Source organism: Salmo salar, chromosome 09, assembly GCF_965601325.2.
Source record: "Salmo salar chromosome 09, fSalSal1, whole genome shotgun sequence".
In the NCBI taxonomy this organism is placed as follows: domain Eukaryota; kingdom Metazoa; phylum Chordata; class Actinopteri; order Salmoniformes; family Salmonidae; genus Salmo; species Salmo salar.
This window is the reverse complement of record NC_138299.1, coordinates 35,717,341-35,736,462: the sequence shown is the minus strand read 5'-3', so window position 1 is coordinate 35,736,462 and position 19,122 is coordinate 35,717,341.

Here is a 19,122-nt window from a genome sequence, read left to right as displayed (position 1 = left end):
TCTGAAGGCCCTAAAGATTGATGTTTTACAACGTTTGACATGTTTGAACAAACGTAAATACAACTTTTTTTTACTTTTCGTCGCGACATCGTTCATGCGTTTTCTACACTTGGAGTAGCTTACTGGACGCACGAACAACAAGGAGTTATTTGGACATAATTTATGGACTTTATCGAACAAAACAACATTTGTTGTGGACCTGGGATTTCTGGAAGTGCATTCTGATGAAGATGATCAGAGGTAAGGGAATATTTCTAATGCAATGTATGATTTTAGATGACTCGAAGATGGCGGCTATCTGTATAGCCTAGTGTATTTTTCTGAGCTCAGTACTCAGATTATTGCAAAGAGTGCTTTCCTCGTGAAGCTTTTTTGAAATCTTTCATAGCGTTTGCATAAAGGAGATGTTCATCTATAATTCTTTGAATGACAGTTTAATTTTGTATCAATGTCTATGACAAGTATTTTTGTAAATTGTGGCGTTGATTCACAGGCAGTATTTGAGGGAAAATATTTTCTGAACGTCACGCGCCGATGTAAAATGCTGTTTTTATATGTAAATATGAACTTTATAGAACAAAAAAAATGCATGTATTGTGTAACATGATGTCCTAGGAGTGTCATCTGATGAAGATCGTCAAAGGTTAGTGCTGCATTTAGCTGTGTTTTGGGTATTTGTGATGCATGCTAGTTGCTAGGAAAATGGCTGTGTGGTTGTTTTTGTCGATGTACTCTCCTAACATAATCTAATGTTTTGTTTTTGCTGTAAAGCCTTTTTGAAATCGTACAACGTGGTTCGATTCAGGAGAAGTGTATCTATAAAATGGTGTAAAATAGTCAGATGTTTGAGAAATTGAAGTTATTGCATTTATGAGGTAATTGTATTTCGCGCCACGTGATTCCACTGGCTGTTGACTAGGTGGGACGCAAGCGTCCCACCTTGCCCAGAGAGGTTAACCACAATCCCCCCAATACCGAAAACCCTTTACCCACACCCCCAGTCAACAAGGAGGCTCACAAGGGGACACCTACTACAGAGAGAAGCTCCCTGGCCCCCCCTAACACACCCCCACACACCTCTCCATGTACACAGGACCTGTGTACCCCAGCCACAGACCGTAAACGCACTAATCTTGCAAAACCCACTGAGGTGGCCACCCTCATTGACTCAAATGGGAAATTCATCCAAGAGGATAAACTCTTCCCCCACCACAATGTGTCCAAAATATGGTGCCCAAAAACACAGGATGCACTCCACATCCTGTCTCAGCCTGACTTTGGCACACCAGGCCACATTATTATTCACACCGGCACCAACAACCTGCGAGAGGATCAGGAGAGAGTAGGCAGCCTGGTCAACAGAGTAGCAGAGAGGGCCTCTGTGGTTCCCCCACTCCCACATCACCATCTCCACTCTGCTGCCCCACAAAGACTTTCATCCCTGTACCATTCAGAAAATCAATGCTGACATCACCAGAGGGTGTGGCCTACTCCCGAATGTGCACGTTGCTCACCACCCAACAATCACCCTAGAGCATCTGCACGACCACTCCCACCTAAGGAAGCAAACAGTAGGGATGATTGCCAAGTCTCTAAAGGACATGGCACTTGGTAGACAAACACCCCATGAAGGAACTGGACAGAGGACCACCCAGAGATCCCTACCAGACCACTGCACCACCAAGGAGCACCAGGTCCCTTCAACGGCCCACCAGACCAAGCGTACCCCACAGGCCCCACCCACCACCAGAGCATCACCACTTCCATTGGCTTAGCCAGACTGGACTGGGCCCAGCCTACTATCCCGCACCAGACCACCACCTCTACCAGACCAGAGAGGAAGCCCCACGGCCCAGACCTGGCCCCCCTCCACTCCACAGGGCCCAGCCTACTACCCCACACCAGACCACCACCTCTACCAGACCAGAGAGGAAGCCCCACGGCCCAGACCTGGCCCCCCTCCACTCCACAGGTCCCAACATACTACCCCGCACCAGACCACCACCTCTCCACTCCACAGGGCCCAACAGCAGGACCAGCACAGCTACGCAGAGGTTGTCAGAGGACAGGAGAACCCAGTAGGCTTGAGTCAGATTTAACAGCTCCTCCAATACATCTGCACTAATCTGCACTAAACACACACACACACACACACACACACACACACACACACACACACACACACACACACACACACACACACACACACACACACACACACACACACACACACACACACCTATTGTACTACAAGTTTAATTGTTCAATTAATAGGAATATTTATATAAATTTTTCTGTTTTATATATATATAACAGAAAAAATGTTAGCTGTTATCCTGTTTATCTCATTCTTAACAACTTAGTTATTGTATTTCTGACTTCTATTCTTTCTTTTTGCAACATGAAATCACTATCAGTTAGCATGTTGAACATTCTTGGCCTAAACTCATCAACCTTAAGACTGAAGAGTTTAGCACTGGAGTTCAACAAAAACCTAAAATATCTGTGGGAGGCATGGTATGAGGCTGACATTGTCACTCACTGTCCCACAGGCTACAGAGAGGTAATTGTGCCATCACAGAAACATAGCTCCCTCAATAGAGGCAGAGAGTCTGGAGACCTGATCATTTGGTACAAATCCGAACTACAAAATCTAATTGATCCCCTCAAATTTGGTAAATATCACATTCGGTTAAAACTGAAAAAATAACTTGTACTGTCAGAAAAATATGTGTTCCTTTGCGCAATATATATCCCCCCCCTCAGAATCCCCATATTACTCAGAGGAGATCTTCCCCACCCTTGAGGAAGAGACGTGCCATTTCCAGGCCCAGGGAAATGTGCTCATCTGTGGGGACACAAATGCGCGCACAGGAACACTACCTGATCTAACGACCACACAAGGGGACAGCTTTATTACAGGCCATACTGTTTCTAACTGTCTTCATCTCCCCCATAGAAACAACAATGACAGCACCATCAACAAAAACAGAAGGGATCTTTTGCAGCTCTGTAGAAGCCTGGGTCTGTACTTTGTCAATGGTAGGTTATGGGGGGACTCTTTGGGGAGATTCACCTATTGCTTACCTCTTGGCCACAGTACAGTAGACTATATGATTACAGACATTGACCCTTTCTCTCTCAGCTCATTCACTGTCAAGCCACTAACACCTCTGTCTGATCACAGCCAAATTACGTTGTTCCTCAAAAGAACAGACATGGAAACAGCCACACATTCACAGCCCAGTAAGCTGTATAACATCAGAAATTCATACAGATGGGCCCAAAACAGCACAGAAGAATACCATAAAGCAACCTGTAACCAAAATATCCAAACACTCTTAGATAACTTTCTGGATACCACATTCACTCACAGTAAAGAAGGCATCAATCTAGCAGTAAAAAACATCAACAATATATTCAGGCAAACGGCAAAAGAAGCACAATTGAAATTGATAAAAAAAATATAAAAAAAAGACCACAGATGACAAATGGTTTGATGCAGATTGTAAAATTATAAGGAAAAAACTTAGAACACTATCCAACCAAAAGCACAGAGACCCAAATAATGGTGAATTACACCTTCACTACTGTGAGATTTCAAAACTCTATAAACGTACACTCAGAACGAAAAAAGCACAGTACAACAGCAAACAGCTGACACTAATTGAGGAGTCCATAAACACAAATAACTTCTGGCAAAATTGGAAAAAACAAAAAAAATCGAAATAAGAGGAATTAGCAATATGGACAACCCATTTTAAAACACTCTACAACACCGTTCAAATTGACACAAACGCGGAACAATGCCAAATTCATGAGAAGTTGAATGGATTAGAAAAAGCTATAAAGGACAATCAAAATCCATTGGACTCCCCAATTACTGACCAGGAGCTTTAGAAGAAACTTCAGGCCCTCAAATTTAAAAAGCATGTGGGCCTGATGGCATCCTAAATGAGATGCTCAAACTCACTAGCGCAAAATTTAAATTGGCTATATTAAAACTGATTAATTTGATCCTGAGTGTAGGTTATTTCCCTGACATCTGGAATCAAGGACTCATACCCCCAATCTTTAAGAATGGAGGCAAATTTGACCCTAACAATTACAGAGGCATTTGTGTGAACAGTAACCTGGGGAAGGTTTTCTGTAGTATTATAAATGTAAGAGTTCTTAACTTCCTTAATAAGTACAATGTCTTGAGTAAAAGCCAAATTGGATTTATACCAAAACATCGCACGACTGATCCTATTTACACCTGACAAACCCTGATAGATAAACATGTCCACTAAAATAATACCAAAATATACGCTTGCTTTATCAACTTCCAAAAGGTATTTGATTATATTTGGCATACATGACTATTCTACAAAGTTATTGAAAGTGGTGTAGGGGGTAAAACATATGACATAATGAAATCAATGTATACTGGCAATACGTGCAGCATTAAAATTTGCAAGAAAATAACAGAATTCTTTAACCAGTTGCGGGGCCTTTGCCAGGGTTGCAATCTGAGCCCTGAGGTCTTCAATATTTACATCAATGAATTGGCCACTATTCTAGAAAAATCCTCAGCCCCTGGTGTTAGTCTCCACAATTCAGAGGTTAAATGCCTACTCTTCGCAGATGACCTATGCCTGCTGTCACCCACAACACATGGCCTACAGCAGAGCCTGAACCTGCTAGAGCAGTACTGCCAGACCTGGGCCCTGGCAGTAAACCCCAAAAAGACAAAAATAATGATTTTCCAGAGAAGATCCAGATCTCAGGGAATTAGACCAAAGTTCTCAATCGGTACAAAATATATAGAGTACTGTACACACTACAATTACTTAGGTTTAAAAATAAGCTCAACTGAACACCCTAATGAGGCAACGAATGAACAGAGATAAAGCACGCAGGGCATTCTACGCCATTAAAAAACTAATTCAAATTGAAATACCTATTAAAATTTGGCTAAAACTAATTGAATGTGTCATTGAACCAATTGCACTTCATGGCAGCGAGGTGTGGGGTCCACTTGCAAAACAAGATTTCATCAAATGGGACAAACACCACATTGAAACCCTGCATGCAGAGTTCTGTAAGATTCTTCTACATGACCAGAGGAAAACTACAAACAATGCATGCAGGGCAGAATTAGGCCAATATCCACTAATCATAAAAACTAAAAAAATACCAATTAAGTTTTGGAAACATCTAAAATACAGTGACCCCCTGTCAGATCATTACCAAGCCCTGCAATGCCAAGAGCTGAGCAAAGAAAAGAGTCCCCTCATCCAGCTGGTCCTGGTGCTGAGTTCACAAACCTGTTGTACTAACACACTGAAGCCTCAGGACCAGAACATCCAATCTATTAGAATAAAACAAATTACAACACAATCGAAACAAAACTACATTGCTTATTGGGAAACAAAAGCACAAAACAAAATGCAGTGCTATCTGGCCCTATATCGACAGTACACCATGGCAAACTATTTGACCATGGTTACTGATCAAAACCTTGGAAAAACCTTGACAAAGTACAGGCTCAGTGAACACAGCCTTGCCATTCAGAAGGGTAGACACAGGAAAACCTGGCTCCCTGTAGAGGAAAGGCTGTGCAACCACTGCACAACAGCAGAACCTGAGACAGAGCTGTATTTCCTGACAAAATGTCAGAAATATAAAACAATTAGAGACTGTCATTTCCCCAAATTTGAAACCCTTATTGAAGGTTTCAAAGACCTCTCTCATGAGAGTAGCCTACCCATCCTGTTGGGGGAGGACGCAGAGAACTGTGGGTTGGCAGCGCACTACATTGCTGCCTGCCATAAGATGAGGGACAGTGTCTGACAGACCAATCAACCTGCACATGTCCTCTACTGTATGCTTGTTGTTATTGTTCAATGTATGGTTATTTTGACCCTTGGTTATTGTTGTTACTGTTGTCCTGTTGACAATTTTGATTCTTATTATTTTCATATTGTAAATACCAAAAGTAAGCTTTGGCAATATGTACATTGTTACGTCATTCTAATTAAGAAAATTGAATTGAATTGAGAAACGAGAGAGAGAGAGAGAGCGGAGAGAGAGAGAGAGAGAGAGAGAGAGAGAGAGAGAGAGAGACAAAAACAACGAGAGAGAGAGAGAGAGAGACAAAAACAACGAGAGAGAGAGAGAGACAAAAACAACGAGAGAGAGAGAGAGAGACAAAAACAACGAGAGCGAGAGAGAGAGAGACAAACAACGAGAAAGACAATGAGAAAGACAATGAGAGACTAGACAACTTTCTCCCCTCTCACTGGCACGGAGTACATTGGTCAGATTACTTTATGCAATTAAATTACTCATGTGAAGGAGTTTGAAAGCTGTGTGATTACAGCTTCTATACATAGCAGCGTTGATATACATGTAGAACCAGCACACACACGTCTCTCTCTCTCTCTGTCAATTCATTTAAATTTAAATGAATTTAAGGGCTTTATTGGCATGGAAAACATATGTTAACATTGCCAAAGCAAGTGAAGTAGATAATAAACAGAAGTGAAATAAACAATAAAAAATGTACAGTAAACATTACACTTACAAAAGTTCCAAAGGAATAAAGACATTTCAAATGTCATATTATGTCTACATACAGTGTTGTACTGATGTGCAGATTGTTCAAGTACAAAAGGGAAAATAAATAAACATATATATAAGTTGTATTTACAATGGTGTTTGTTCTTCACTGATTGCCCTTGTGGCAACAGGTCACAAACATTTCTGCTGTTATTGCACACTGTGGTATTTCACCTAATAGATATGGGAGTTTATCAAAATTGGATTTGTTTTCAAATTCTTTGTGGGTCTGTGAAATCTGAGGGGAAAATGTGTCTCTAATATGGTCATACATTTGGCAAGAGGTTAGGAAGTGCAGCTCAGTTTCCACCTCATTTTGTGGGCAGTGTGCACGTAGCCTGTCTTCTCTTGAGAGCTAGGTCTGCCTTCTACGGCCTTTCTCAATAACAAGGCTATGCTCACTGAGTCTGTACATAGTCAAAGATGTCCTTAATTTTGGGTCAGTCACAGTGGTCAGGTATTCTGCCACTGTGTACTCTTTGTTTGTTTCCATTATGTCAAGTTATTACCTTTTTGTGATCTCATGATTTGGTTGGGTCTAATTGTGTTTCTGTCCTGGGGCTCTGTGTGGTCTCTGTGTGTGTGAACAGAGCCCCAGGACCAGCTTGCTTAGGGGGCTCTTCTCCAGGTTCATCATTATTTGGTGTTTTACGTTGTACATGGAGGATATTTTTGCAGAATTCTGCATGCAGAGTCTCAATTTGGTGTTTGCTCCATTTTGTGAATTCTTGGTTGATGAGTGGACCCCAGACCTCATAACCATGAAGGGCAATGGGTTCTATAACTGATTCAAGTATTTTTAGCCAGATTCTAATTGGTATGTCGAATTTTATGTTCATTTTGATGGCATAGAAGGGCCTTCTTGCCTTGTCTCTCAGATCGTTCACAGCTTTGTGGAAGTTACCTGTGACTGTGATGTTAAGGACGAGGTATGCATAGCAATGGTGTCTAGAAGGAATTTGTATTTGTGGTCCTGGAAACTGGCCCTTTTTTGGAACACCATTATTTTTGTCTTACTGAGATTTCCTGTCATGGCCAGGTCTGACAGAATCTGTGCAGAAGATCTAGGTGCTGATGTAAGCCCTCCTTGGTTGGGGACAGAAACACCAGATCATCAGCAAACAGCAGACATTTGATTTCAGATTCTAGCATGGTGAGGCCAGGTGCTGCAGACTGTTCTATTGCCCTCGCCAATTTGTTGATATGTTTGTTGAAGAGGGTGGGGCTTAAGCTGCATCCCTGTCTCACCCCCCAGCCCTGTGGAAATAAATGTGTGTTTTTTGCCAATTTTAACCACACACTTGTTGTTTGTGTACATGGATTTTATAATGTCGTATGCTTTTCCCCCAACACCACTTTCCATCAATTTGTGTTGCAGGCCCTCATGCCAAATTGAGTCAAAAGCTTTTTTGGTTTGTTTGTCAATTAGGGTGTGCAGGGTGACTACCTGGTCTGTCGTATGGTAATTTGGTAAAGAGCCAATTTGACATTTGCTCAGTACATTGTTTCACTGAGGAAATGTTTGAGTCTACTGTTAATGATAATGTAGAGGATTTTCCCAAGCTTGCTGTTGACACATATCCCACGGTAGTTATTGGGGTTAAATTTGTCTCCACTTTTGTTCATTGGGGTGATCAGTCCCTGGTTCCAAATATTGGAGAATATGTCAGAGCTTACTCAAAATCTGCCGTTAGACTTAAGCTTTCTGCACCTATAAAACAATTATATGTACTGATTTGTTTTGTTTTGTTTAAAGATACATTTTAATCACATCATGCATCTTCAGCAACAACTGTCCCTTTGACGGGACATTAATCCATAAGAAGTTTTTAAAGTATGGGGATTCTATTGGGGGATAAAGGTTGCATACATCAGGACATTGTTCTCTGTTGAGATGTAAAATGTTCAGATGTAAAATGTTCCTGTTTTGACTAATTTAATAGAGTGGGTTAGGTCTGCACTATACCAAATTAGCATACCCCCTGAGTTTCTTCCCTGTTTCACACCTGGTAGTTTGGTGGATGGGGCTAACAGCTCTCTGTAACCTAGAGGGAAACCAGTGTGTCCATCTCCTTTATACCATATTTCTTGTAGGATGACAATGTCTGTATTTCCAATTTCTTTGATGAAGTCTGGGATCCTGCTCTTTAGGCCAAAGGCAGGATGAGATAGTAAAAGCTTTATATTCCATAGTGTCTAGTGTTGTTTTTGTGTGGTTTAGGCCTGGACCATCACAATAGGTGTGAGCAGAGTATGTTGAGCATCTGATACATACTTCATAGGTCGCAGGATGGGGCATGGGTGGGTGTAATAGTGGGGGTTGGGCCTGTTGCGCTGCTCACGGCCTGGGCATATGTCCTGCTTTCATGTTGAGATCCTTGCCGCATAGGCGGGGGGTGGGCAGAAGGGCATGGGTCTGTTATGGGAGGCTATATAAGGTGTGGCCAGGGTTTGCTTGGGGTGGTCTTAGCAGGTTGGGGTGTGGCTGGTGATGCTGTGGTCTGGTGTAGGTCCTCTTCGCTTGTGTTCTCTCGGTGCAGGCCCTTAAGGAGGGGGTCTTGTAGGTCTGGGAGGGTGTTTCTCTGGTCTGGGCGGGTGTCCGTTGCTCTGTTGCGCCTGTGTGAGGTGCTCGGGCTATGGTTGAGGGTGACGTCCTTCAGGGTCCTGGCAAAAGTTGGGATTGCTGCCTTGTAGAGGTTGACATGGTCACAAAGGCTTTTCAAGTCCAGGGTGGAGTCCAGGTTGAGGGGTGGGCCAGGTATACATTAGGTTTTGAGGCACAGCCTTGCGAAATGCTTGCATTCTCCCGCTGTATGGTGGCAGGGTGAAAGTATTTTCGTGATAGCAGGGTGGAGATAACCACTTGTGCATTGGGGAAAGTGGAAGAAGCTTTTTCAATCACTCCCTTGAATGCTGTAGCCACCTTTTCCTGCTGGCCTCTCAGGTCATTTGTGCCAGTTTGAATTTTGATGTGGCTAGGAGACCCTAGTCTGTCCTCTGACATCTCCTGTGCATGACTAGTGTTTGGGCACTAAAATTTAGCCACATTGTGTTTGGGAAAAAATTCATACTCTTGAATGTATTTGCCATTTGAGTCAATGAGGAGTGCAATCTCTGGCTTCAGTGGATGTGTGGGGGTTGTCAGGAGAGCTATCAGTGGAGCTGACAGAGGGGCTGTTAGGAGGGGGTGAGGTCTGTTGGGTTGGTGGGTCCTGTGTTGTCTGTCCCATTGTGGTGTTGAGGTTGTGGGGCAGGTCTTACGTGGGCTTTTTCCCCTTCTCTGGGGGAGTGTCCTACTCTCTGTCACACCTCAGCTTTGTCACCTCCTCCTTCAGTGCCATGTGTGCCTCTTTAAGTTCTCTCACCTCAGTCCGGAGTGCAGCCAGCTCTCTCAGACAGCTGTGGATCTCCACCTTCCACCCTCCGGGTCTTGTTGTGGGAGCGTTGTTGTGCTGGTCTGTTTTGTGGGTCTTTTCTGTCTGGATTGTGTGGACTAATTCTCTGAGCTCCACCATGTCTCTTTCCAGCTCTGTGAATTTATCCCTCTCAATGATGGAAGAGCAGTGCAGTTGTGGGACCTGGGTGTGCTCAGTGCTGAGGGGGTGACTCTCTCTCTCTCTCTCTCTCTCTCTCTCTCTCTCTCTCTCTCTCTCTCTCTCTCTCTCTCATATATATATATATATATATATACAGTGGAGGGAAAAAGTATTTGATCCCCTGCTGATTTTGTACATTTGCCCACTGACAAAGAAATGATCAGTCTATAATTTTAATGGTAGGTTTATTTGAACAGTGAGAGACAGAATAACAAAGAAATATCCAGAAAAACGCATGTCAAAAATGTTATAAATTGATTTGCATTTTAATGAGCGAAATAAGTATTTGACCCCCTCTCAATCAGAAAGATTTCTGTCTCCCAGGTGTCTTTTATACAGGCAACGAGCTGAGATTAGGAGCACACTCTTAAAGGGAGTGCTCCTAACCGCAGCTTGTTACCTGTAAAAAAGACACCTGTCCACAGAATCAATCAATCAATCAGATTCCAAACTCTCCACCATGGCCAAGACCAAAGAGCTCTCCAAGGATGTCAGGGACAAGATTGTAGACCTACACAAGGCTGGAATGGGCTACAAGACCATCGCCAAGCAGCTTGATGAGAAGGTGACAACATTTGGTCCGATTATTCGCAAATGGAAGAAACACAAAAGAACTGTCAATATCCCTCGGCCTGGGGCTCCATGCAAGATCTCACCTTGTGGAGTTGCAATGATCATGAGTACGGTGAGGAATCAGCCCAGAACTACACGGGAGGATCTTGTCAATGATCTCAAGGCAGCTGGGACCATAGTCACCAAGAAAACAATTGGTAACACACTACGCCTTGAAGGACTGAAATCCTGCAGCGCCCGCAAGGTCCCCCTGCTCAAGAATACATATACAGGCCCGTCTGCCAATGAACATCTGAATGACTCAGAGGACAACTGGGGAAAGTGTTGTGGTCAGATGAGACCAAAATGGAGCTCTTTGGCATCAACTAAACTCGCCGTGTTTGGAGGCGGAGGAATGCTGCCTATGACCCCAAGAACATCATCTCTACCGTCAAACATGGAGGTGGAAAGATTATGCTTTGGGGGTGTTTTTCTTCTAAGGGGACAGGACAACTTCACTGCATCAAAGGGACGATGGCCTCGAAACCTTAATGACTTGGAGAAGATCTGCAAAGAGGAGTGGGCCAAAATCCCACTCCTGTGGGCAAACCTGGTGGCCAACTACAAGAAACGTCTGACCTCTGTGATTGCCAACAAGGGTTTTGCCACCAAGTACTAAGTCATGTTTTGCAGAGGGGTCAAATACTTATTTCCCTCATTAAAATTCAAATCATTTTATAACATTTTTGACGTGTTTTTCTGGATTTTTTTGTTGTTATTCTGTCTCTCACTGTTCAAATAAACCTACTATTAAAATTATAGACTGATCATTTCTTTGTCAGTGGGCAAACGTACAAAATCAGCAGGGGATCAAATACTTTCCCCCCCCCCACTGTATATATATGTATATATATATATATATATATATATATATATATATATATATATATATATATATATATATATATATATATATATATATATATATATAAATGCGTAAAAGAGTCAGATACAGAGAGTCAGTGTGCTCTACAGGTAACTGCCAAAATAAAGGAAACACTTGCGTAAAATTAGGGATACAAAGTATATTGACAGCAAGTCCTTCCACACAGGTGTGATTCTTGAGTTAAATGAGCAATTAACATTCCATCATGTTTAGGGTAATGTATAAAATTGCTGGGCATTATTTTGGCTACGATGGCTATGCCCTCATAAAATGACAGTGCCTCATCCACAGGGCAAGAGTGCTCACTGAACTGTTGGATGAGCATGAAAACTATGTAAACCATATGCCATGGCCATCTCAGTCACCACATCTCAACCCAATTGAACACATATGGGAGATTCTGGATCGATGCCTGACACAACGTTTTCCACCACCATCAACAAAACACCAAATTATGGAATTTCTTGTGGAAGAATAGTGTCGCATCCCACCAATAGAATTCCAGATACTTGTAGAATCTATGCCAAGGTGCATTGAAGCTGTTCTGGATCGTGGTGGTCCAACACCCTATTAAGACACTTTATGTTGGTGTTTCCTTTATTCTGGCAGTTACCTGTACATCTACTCTGAGTCTGTCTGTTTGATCTGATGTGATCTGGGTCTAGCTGTGCGATACTGGGCACTGCACACAGCCCGTCTCCACACACAGACCAACAGACACACACGCACACACCCGCACAGACCGGCCCTGGCACGTGTTTACAGTGAGGTGTTAACCAAGTGAGAACCGCAGTAGCTGATTGGAGGCGGCTGGCTTGCCTCCACGTCCTCCCACCCCTCACTTCCTCATCTGATGTGTCAGAAACGCAGACACTGGCCAGAAAGGGTCACCAGGGAGCACAGATGTCCTGTGTGTAGGAGTGTTTGTGTGTGTGAGAGAGCAAGAGAGAGAGAGCAAGAGAGAGAGCGAGAGAGAGAGAGCAAGAAGGAGCGAGAGAGAGCGAGCGAGAGTAGTCATTATGCTGCTTTTTTGAGTGTCATGGTGTGTGTACCGTAAATGGAGTCTGTGTGTGTGTGTGTGTGTGTGTGTGTGTGTGTGTGTGTGTGTGTGTGTGTGTGTGTGTGTGTGTGTGTGTGTGTGTGTGTGTGTGTGTGTGTGTGTGTGTGTGTGTGTATGTGTGTTTCTTTGTGTGTCTGTCTGAGCGTGTTGTGAGCCAGACACAGTAGTAAGTGAGTTCCTAGAGGACCCAGACTCTGTCCAACTCCCTCCCCAGTGCTGCTCTGTTCTATACTGATGGCCTCCTTCTTTGTTACTGGACACCACTCCACTCCACACTAAAGGCACCGTAGGAAAGGGAGGGCAACTTATTCACGACTTAGTGCACTACTTTTGACAAGGGCCTTATGCACCATATAGGGAATAGGGTGCCAATTGGGATGCAGACACAGAGAACGGGAGGGCAATTACAGGTGAGACTAGTGCTGCCATTATAGCTGTTCCTCAAAGCAGGGTTTCCCAAACTCGGTCCTGGGTCCCCACCTGGGTGCAAGTTTTGGTTTTTGCCTTAGCACTACACAGCTGATTCAAGTAATGAAAGAATGGACGAGGAACATCATGGCCCAGTCCTAGATGACTTTGTAGAGTGGTGTGAGGAATCACACTTGGTCCTCAATACCAACAAGACTAAAGAGATGTGCATAGACTTCAGGAAGTCTACAACACCTACCTCTGCAACATCTATCAGAGGTCAGAATACAGAGATTGTAGAGAAATACAAATACCTGGGTGTCCTCTTGGACAATAAGCTTCAGTGGAGTAAATGTACAGACCTGATCTACAAAAAGAGTCAACAGAGACTGTACTTTCTCAAAAAGCTGGGATCTTTTAATGTATACTGTCACGACTTCCTCCGAAGTCGGTCCCTCTCCTTGTTCGGGCGACGTTCGGTGGTCGACGTCACCGGTCTTCTAGCCATCGCCGATCCACCTTTTATTTTCCATTTGTTTTGTCTTGTCTTCCCACACACCTGGTTTCAATCCCATCAATTATATGTTGTGTATTTAACCCTCCGTTCCCCACATGCCCTTGTCCAGTATTGTTTGTTTGTAAGTGCTTGTGCACGTTATGTTCTGGTGTGCATCGGGTTATGTACCCATTTCTTATTGTTCTGTATTCCGGTGGGTTTTTATTATTAAACTGAGCCGTTGGAACCACAGTTTTTGCTTTCCTGCGTCTGACTTCTCTGCCGCCAGTACACACCCCTTACATATACTGACTCTGTTTTACAAATCTTTCATTGAGAGTATTTTAACTTTTTGTATTGTTTGTTGGTTTGGCAATGCCACTGTCAGCCAAAAAAATATGCTGACAAGGATTATCACCACAGCAAGCAAGGTACTTGGAGTCAAACAGACAGACCTGGATGAGATCTTTAAGGTCAGGGCCCTCCGCCAGGCTCATAAAATCATTTTAGACCCAAGCCACCCCCTGTACCTGGACTTTGAACTACTCCCCTCTGGGTGCAGGTATAGGGCACCCCTCAGCAGGAAAAACAGAACTAGACAATAATTTGTGTCAGGTGTGATATCCTTCATAAAAAGCTTGGGCTAATGTTCCAATCAACTCCATAAGGCCAGCAGGCTAGTCTTTAAAAAAAAAAAATTATTGGTATGTAACTGTTATGAAAGTTGATTGTCAATTTTGTTTTGTATTTAAATGCCACTTTAAATGTGTACATGACACTGCAACAAAATTTCCCCATGGGGACAATAAAGTCAGTAAGTAAGTAAGTAAGTAAAGGAGGGGCCCCAAGACCGATTTTGGGAAACCCTGCCTCAAAGGATCAGACCTACATACTAAACATATTTGTCTCTGTCTGTTTAAGTGTAATCTCGGTTAATCGATAACTAAAGTATCACGTAATTGGTCAGCTGCTCGATTTAGATTTGTCCGAATGACCATTGACTGTGACAAAATAACATTCAAAATCTGCTGGTTGTATATACACTGTCGATCTTGATAGTATCACTGTTCTTTAACGTGAGGCCGATACGTAAAGCTTATTAAAGAACAATGATACTATCAAGAGCAGTTTCTTCTTTTTTCTCATCTTATTCAACTGTTACCATGCACCTGCAACAAAGATAGCTCAGATGTGAGAGTGCCTTGTGAATTTTGTATATACACTGTCAAAATGAAACACAAAGACACTATTCAAAAAAAAAAAAAAAAAAAATATATATATATATATATATATATATACTGAACAAAAATATTAATGCAACGTAAAGTATTGGTCTTCATGTTTCATGAGCTGAAATCAAAGATCCCAGATATTTTCCATACTCACCAAAAATATTACTTCTCTCAAATGTTGTGCAGACATTTGTTTACATACATGTTAGTGAGCATTTCTCCTTTGCAAAAATAATACATCCACCTGACAGGCATGTCAAGAAACTTATAAAACAGTATGATCATTGCACAGGTGCACCTTGTGCTGGGGAAAATAAAAGGCCACAAAATGTGCAGTTTAGCCACACAATACAATGCGTTCAATTGGCATGCTGACTGCAGGAATGTCCACCAGAGACTATTACCAGAGAATTGAATGTTCATTTCTCTACCATTTGGAAAATTTGTCAGTACGTCCAACCGGCTTCACAACCACAGACCACGTGTAACCATGCCAGCTCAGGACATCCACATCCAGCTTCTTCACCTGCGGGATCATCTGAAACTAGCCAACCGGAAACTGTGGATTTGCACAAACAAAGAATTTCTGCATAAATAGTAAATAATTGCCTCCGGATAGCTCATCTGCGTGCCTTTCGTCCTCACCAGGGTCTTGACCTGACTGCAGTTTGGAGTGCTCACCTTCGATGGCCGCTGGCTCGCTGGAGAGGTGTGCTCTTCACGGATGAATCCCGGTTTCAACTGTACTGGGCAGATGGCAGACAGCTTGTATGGCGCCGTGTGGGTGAGCGGTTTGCTGATGTCAACGTTGTGAATAGAGTGCCCCATGGTGGTGGTGGGGTTATGGTATGGACAGGCATAAACTACTGACAACAAACACAATTTATCAATGGCAATTTGAATGCACAGAGCTACCGTGACAAGATCCTGAGGCCCATTGTCGTGCCATTCATCTGCCGCCATAACCTCATGTTTCATGTTTCAGCATGATAATGCTCGGCCCCATGTCGCAAGGATCTATACACAATTCCTGGAAGCTGGAAATGTCCCAGTTCTTCCATGGCCTGCATACTTACCAGACATGTCACCCATTGAGCCTGTTTGGGATGCTTTGGATTGACGTGTACGACAGCGTGTTCCAGTTCCCGTCAATATCCAGCAACTTCACACAGCCATTGAAGAGGAGTGGGACAACATTCCACAGGCCACAATGAACATCATGTTCAACTATGTGAAGGACATGTGTGGCGCTGCATGAGGCAAATAGTGGTCACACCACATACTGACTGGTTTTCTGATCCACGCCCCTACCTTTTTTAAGGTATCTGTGACCAACAGATGCATATCTCTGTATTCCCAGTTATGTGAAATCCATAGATTAGGGCCTAATGAATTTATTTAAATTGACTGATTTGCTTATATGAACTGTAACTCAGTAAAACATTTTAAATTCTTGCATGTTGCATTTTTATTTTGTTCAGTGTCAACCACAGCTCTCGCTACAATCGATAGCTACATATGGAAACAATATTTCCTTGTTTATGAATATATTACCAAATTGGAGGAAAACACCAACTAATCAACTCCTCTTCTGCATCTTAGGGTCAAGTGAGTTGTCATTGTGAAGTCTGTTCCCCAAATGTCTGAGCAGCCCACTCAATCCCTCACTCCTCCCTTCCATTCTTATGCAAAAACTCAGCACAGACAACAAAGCCCACTTCCCTTATCTTCCCCCTCCTTTCCCCTTATCTCTCTCTCTCTCTCTCTCTCTCTCTCTTTCTCTCTCTCTCCTCAGGAGCAGTCCCTTTCAAACGCCCATGTGTCCTTTAAAGTTGGACTACGAATAATAACTGTAATGACGGGTGAGTTGGGAGTGGGTAGTTAGCACCGTTAAGGCAAATAATGTCTCTTAATGCCAGCACTGACGGGCATAAAATAGATTCCCTTTTTTCTTAGAGAAGAGGAGTGTTTACGATGATCCCAAGGAGCCCAGGAAATCAGGCTGGCTGGCTTTGCTTCCTGGTGCTAATGGCCAAGCTAACTGTTGCTCGCTGTCTTCTTCTGAACATTCTGAGAAATCTCTGGTTGGCTCCGCTGTCTACTAACGGGGGTGTCGTCTCGGTAACGGCTGGTGAAGTGTTTGTGCAGGTTAACGGGGTTTATTCAGCGTTTTAAGGACAGTGAGGTGCATTAAGTATAATTGTGACATTTCCCAGCTAATGGTGAAATAGACATCAGGAAGAGAAAGTTGAGGTTTTAAGTGCTGTATATTGATAGGAAGATCAATATGGTTTCTGACAGGTTAGCTCATCCACCTCCCTCCCTAACTCAACATCGCTGAATTAACTGTCAAACACTGGCTTTGTTTGCCACATCCATTTTCTTTTAATGAGATCGTTGAAAATGGGTTTATAATGTGAAGACGCACAATCCTTGTCTATAAATAGTGATGCTCATGAGTCCCTCCAAATTGTGAAAAGGGAACAATGAAACTGACTTTAGTTCAGTTTCCATATTCCTCTTCTTCATTTTTAATATATTTTTTTGGTTTACAATTTTTTAGGCCATATTAGTGCCATTACAAACACTTGAACAGGACAACTGTCCTACCCTTATACTGATCTGAACATTTCGGGCAAATGCCAGATGGGCTGATATATCTTTTCTGTCAACATTTGTGCGCTGGATGATCATTATTTGGCTAATACTTGGGGCTTTAATTAAAGGGGGGGAAATGGCCCGGTGTGGGGTGTCTAGATGAAAAAATGGGCCGGTGTGTTACAAATGTCCAGGACGATTTCTGGTCCCAGTCCGTCCCTGTGTCTGATAGTCCTCTTGGCCCAGCCCTGCTCCCTCTCCTACTCTTGACTGGCTGGTGACGGGACATCTGGCAGCAGACAAGGTCATCTTTCAGGGGCTAGTGGCTGGAACTTGAACTTGTAACATTCTTTGGTAGCAGGAAACCCCCTCAGGGAGGCTCATATCAAAGAGGACTCTCCTTTCCTCTTTATTTCCACCCTCACTTCTCCCTTCCTCCTCCTTCGCTGTACAGAGAGAGAGGTGGTTTGACCAGCGGTGGATGACCAAGAAGTGGTTTGGGTCATTTACAATGGCAGTGTGGGGTTGTGAATTTGTGAGAAGGTGTTTTCAGTGTCAATCACTGCAACATGATTGAAAAGTGTGGATTACTTGATAATTACAACTGTGTACCATCCTTCTTTCTCTCTCTATCGTTATCTATCTATCTATGTCTCTCTCTCCCTCCATCCATCTCTTCCTCCCTCCATCTTTTCCCTTTCCCTCTTCACCCCACCTTCTCTCTCCAAACTGAGTGGCTCTTGCAAGACGTAGGACTGGTATAAACTTTGCCATTGCAAAGGAAGTTTTAATTTCCCATTCAGATCATTCTGATGATTGTGTTCATTTGTTCTCTCATTGACCTCCCTCACCTAGTACACTATACAGCACAATACTTTTGCAGAAACAATGCCTACTGTTCCTCGTCAGCTACAGTATTGCTCTCCAATGCGTTCAACGTCTCTTGGTGACAGCTATCTGGTGAGACATCGCACTCAACATGTGAATGAAGTTCCTGTCGTGTTAAGACTGGAGGCTCAATTGTTCTGTTCTATTGTACAATTTCCTAAGGCCATAGTGGCGCTGTTGAAGATCGTCTCAACAGCATCTTGGACAATCTATTGCCAGTACAAATTGTCAATGTCACACATACAAACTGTACAATACGTTTTCCTGGTAACCTTGGTGGATTCGTAGATCCTATCTAAAGCTCTTCTTCTTCTCACTGTACAGCTTCCTATCCAGCTCTCTGTTCTCCCATCCATCAGACTTGTCTTATTTCCAATCTAAAGGCCAGGGAAATGGAGGAACAATAGTCATATACCCCACCCTTAAGGAAAAAAACACAATAATTTAACATGTGATCACGTGATGTTATGTTATTAAGTCAATGTGATAATATGTGACAACATGTAAAGCAATGTGATAACATGTGACTTCACATCTGAAAAAGTGATCACGTGAATTGCTCCAAAAACATGTTTTCACATGATTTCATATGTGACATTTCTCTGGCAAGAATGCATGACATAGACCCTGAATTGATGACCAGGTGAAAAAGGTCATGCATTGTTGGGTTAAGCTGTACTCATGAGTTTCCTTTTCTCAGTTATTTGCACCTAAAGCACAAGGCCTCTCTACTCAAAGAATAT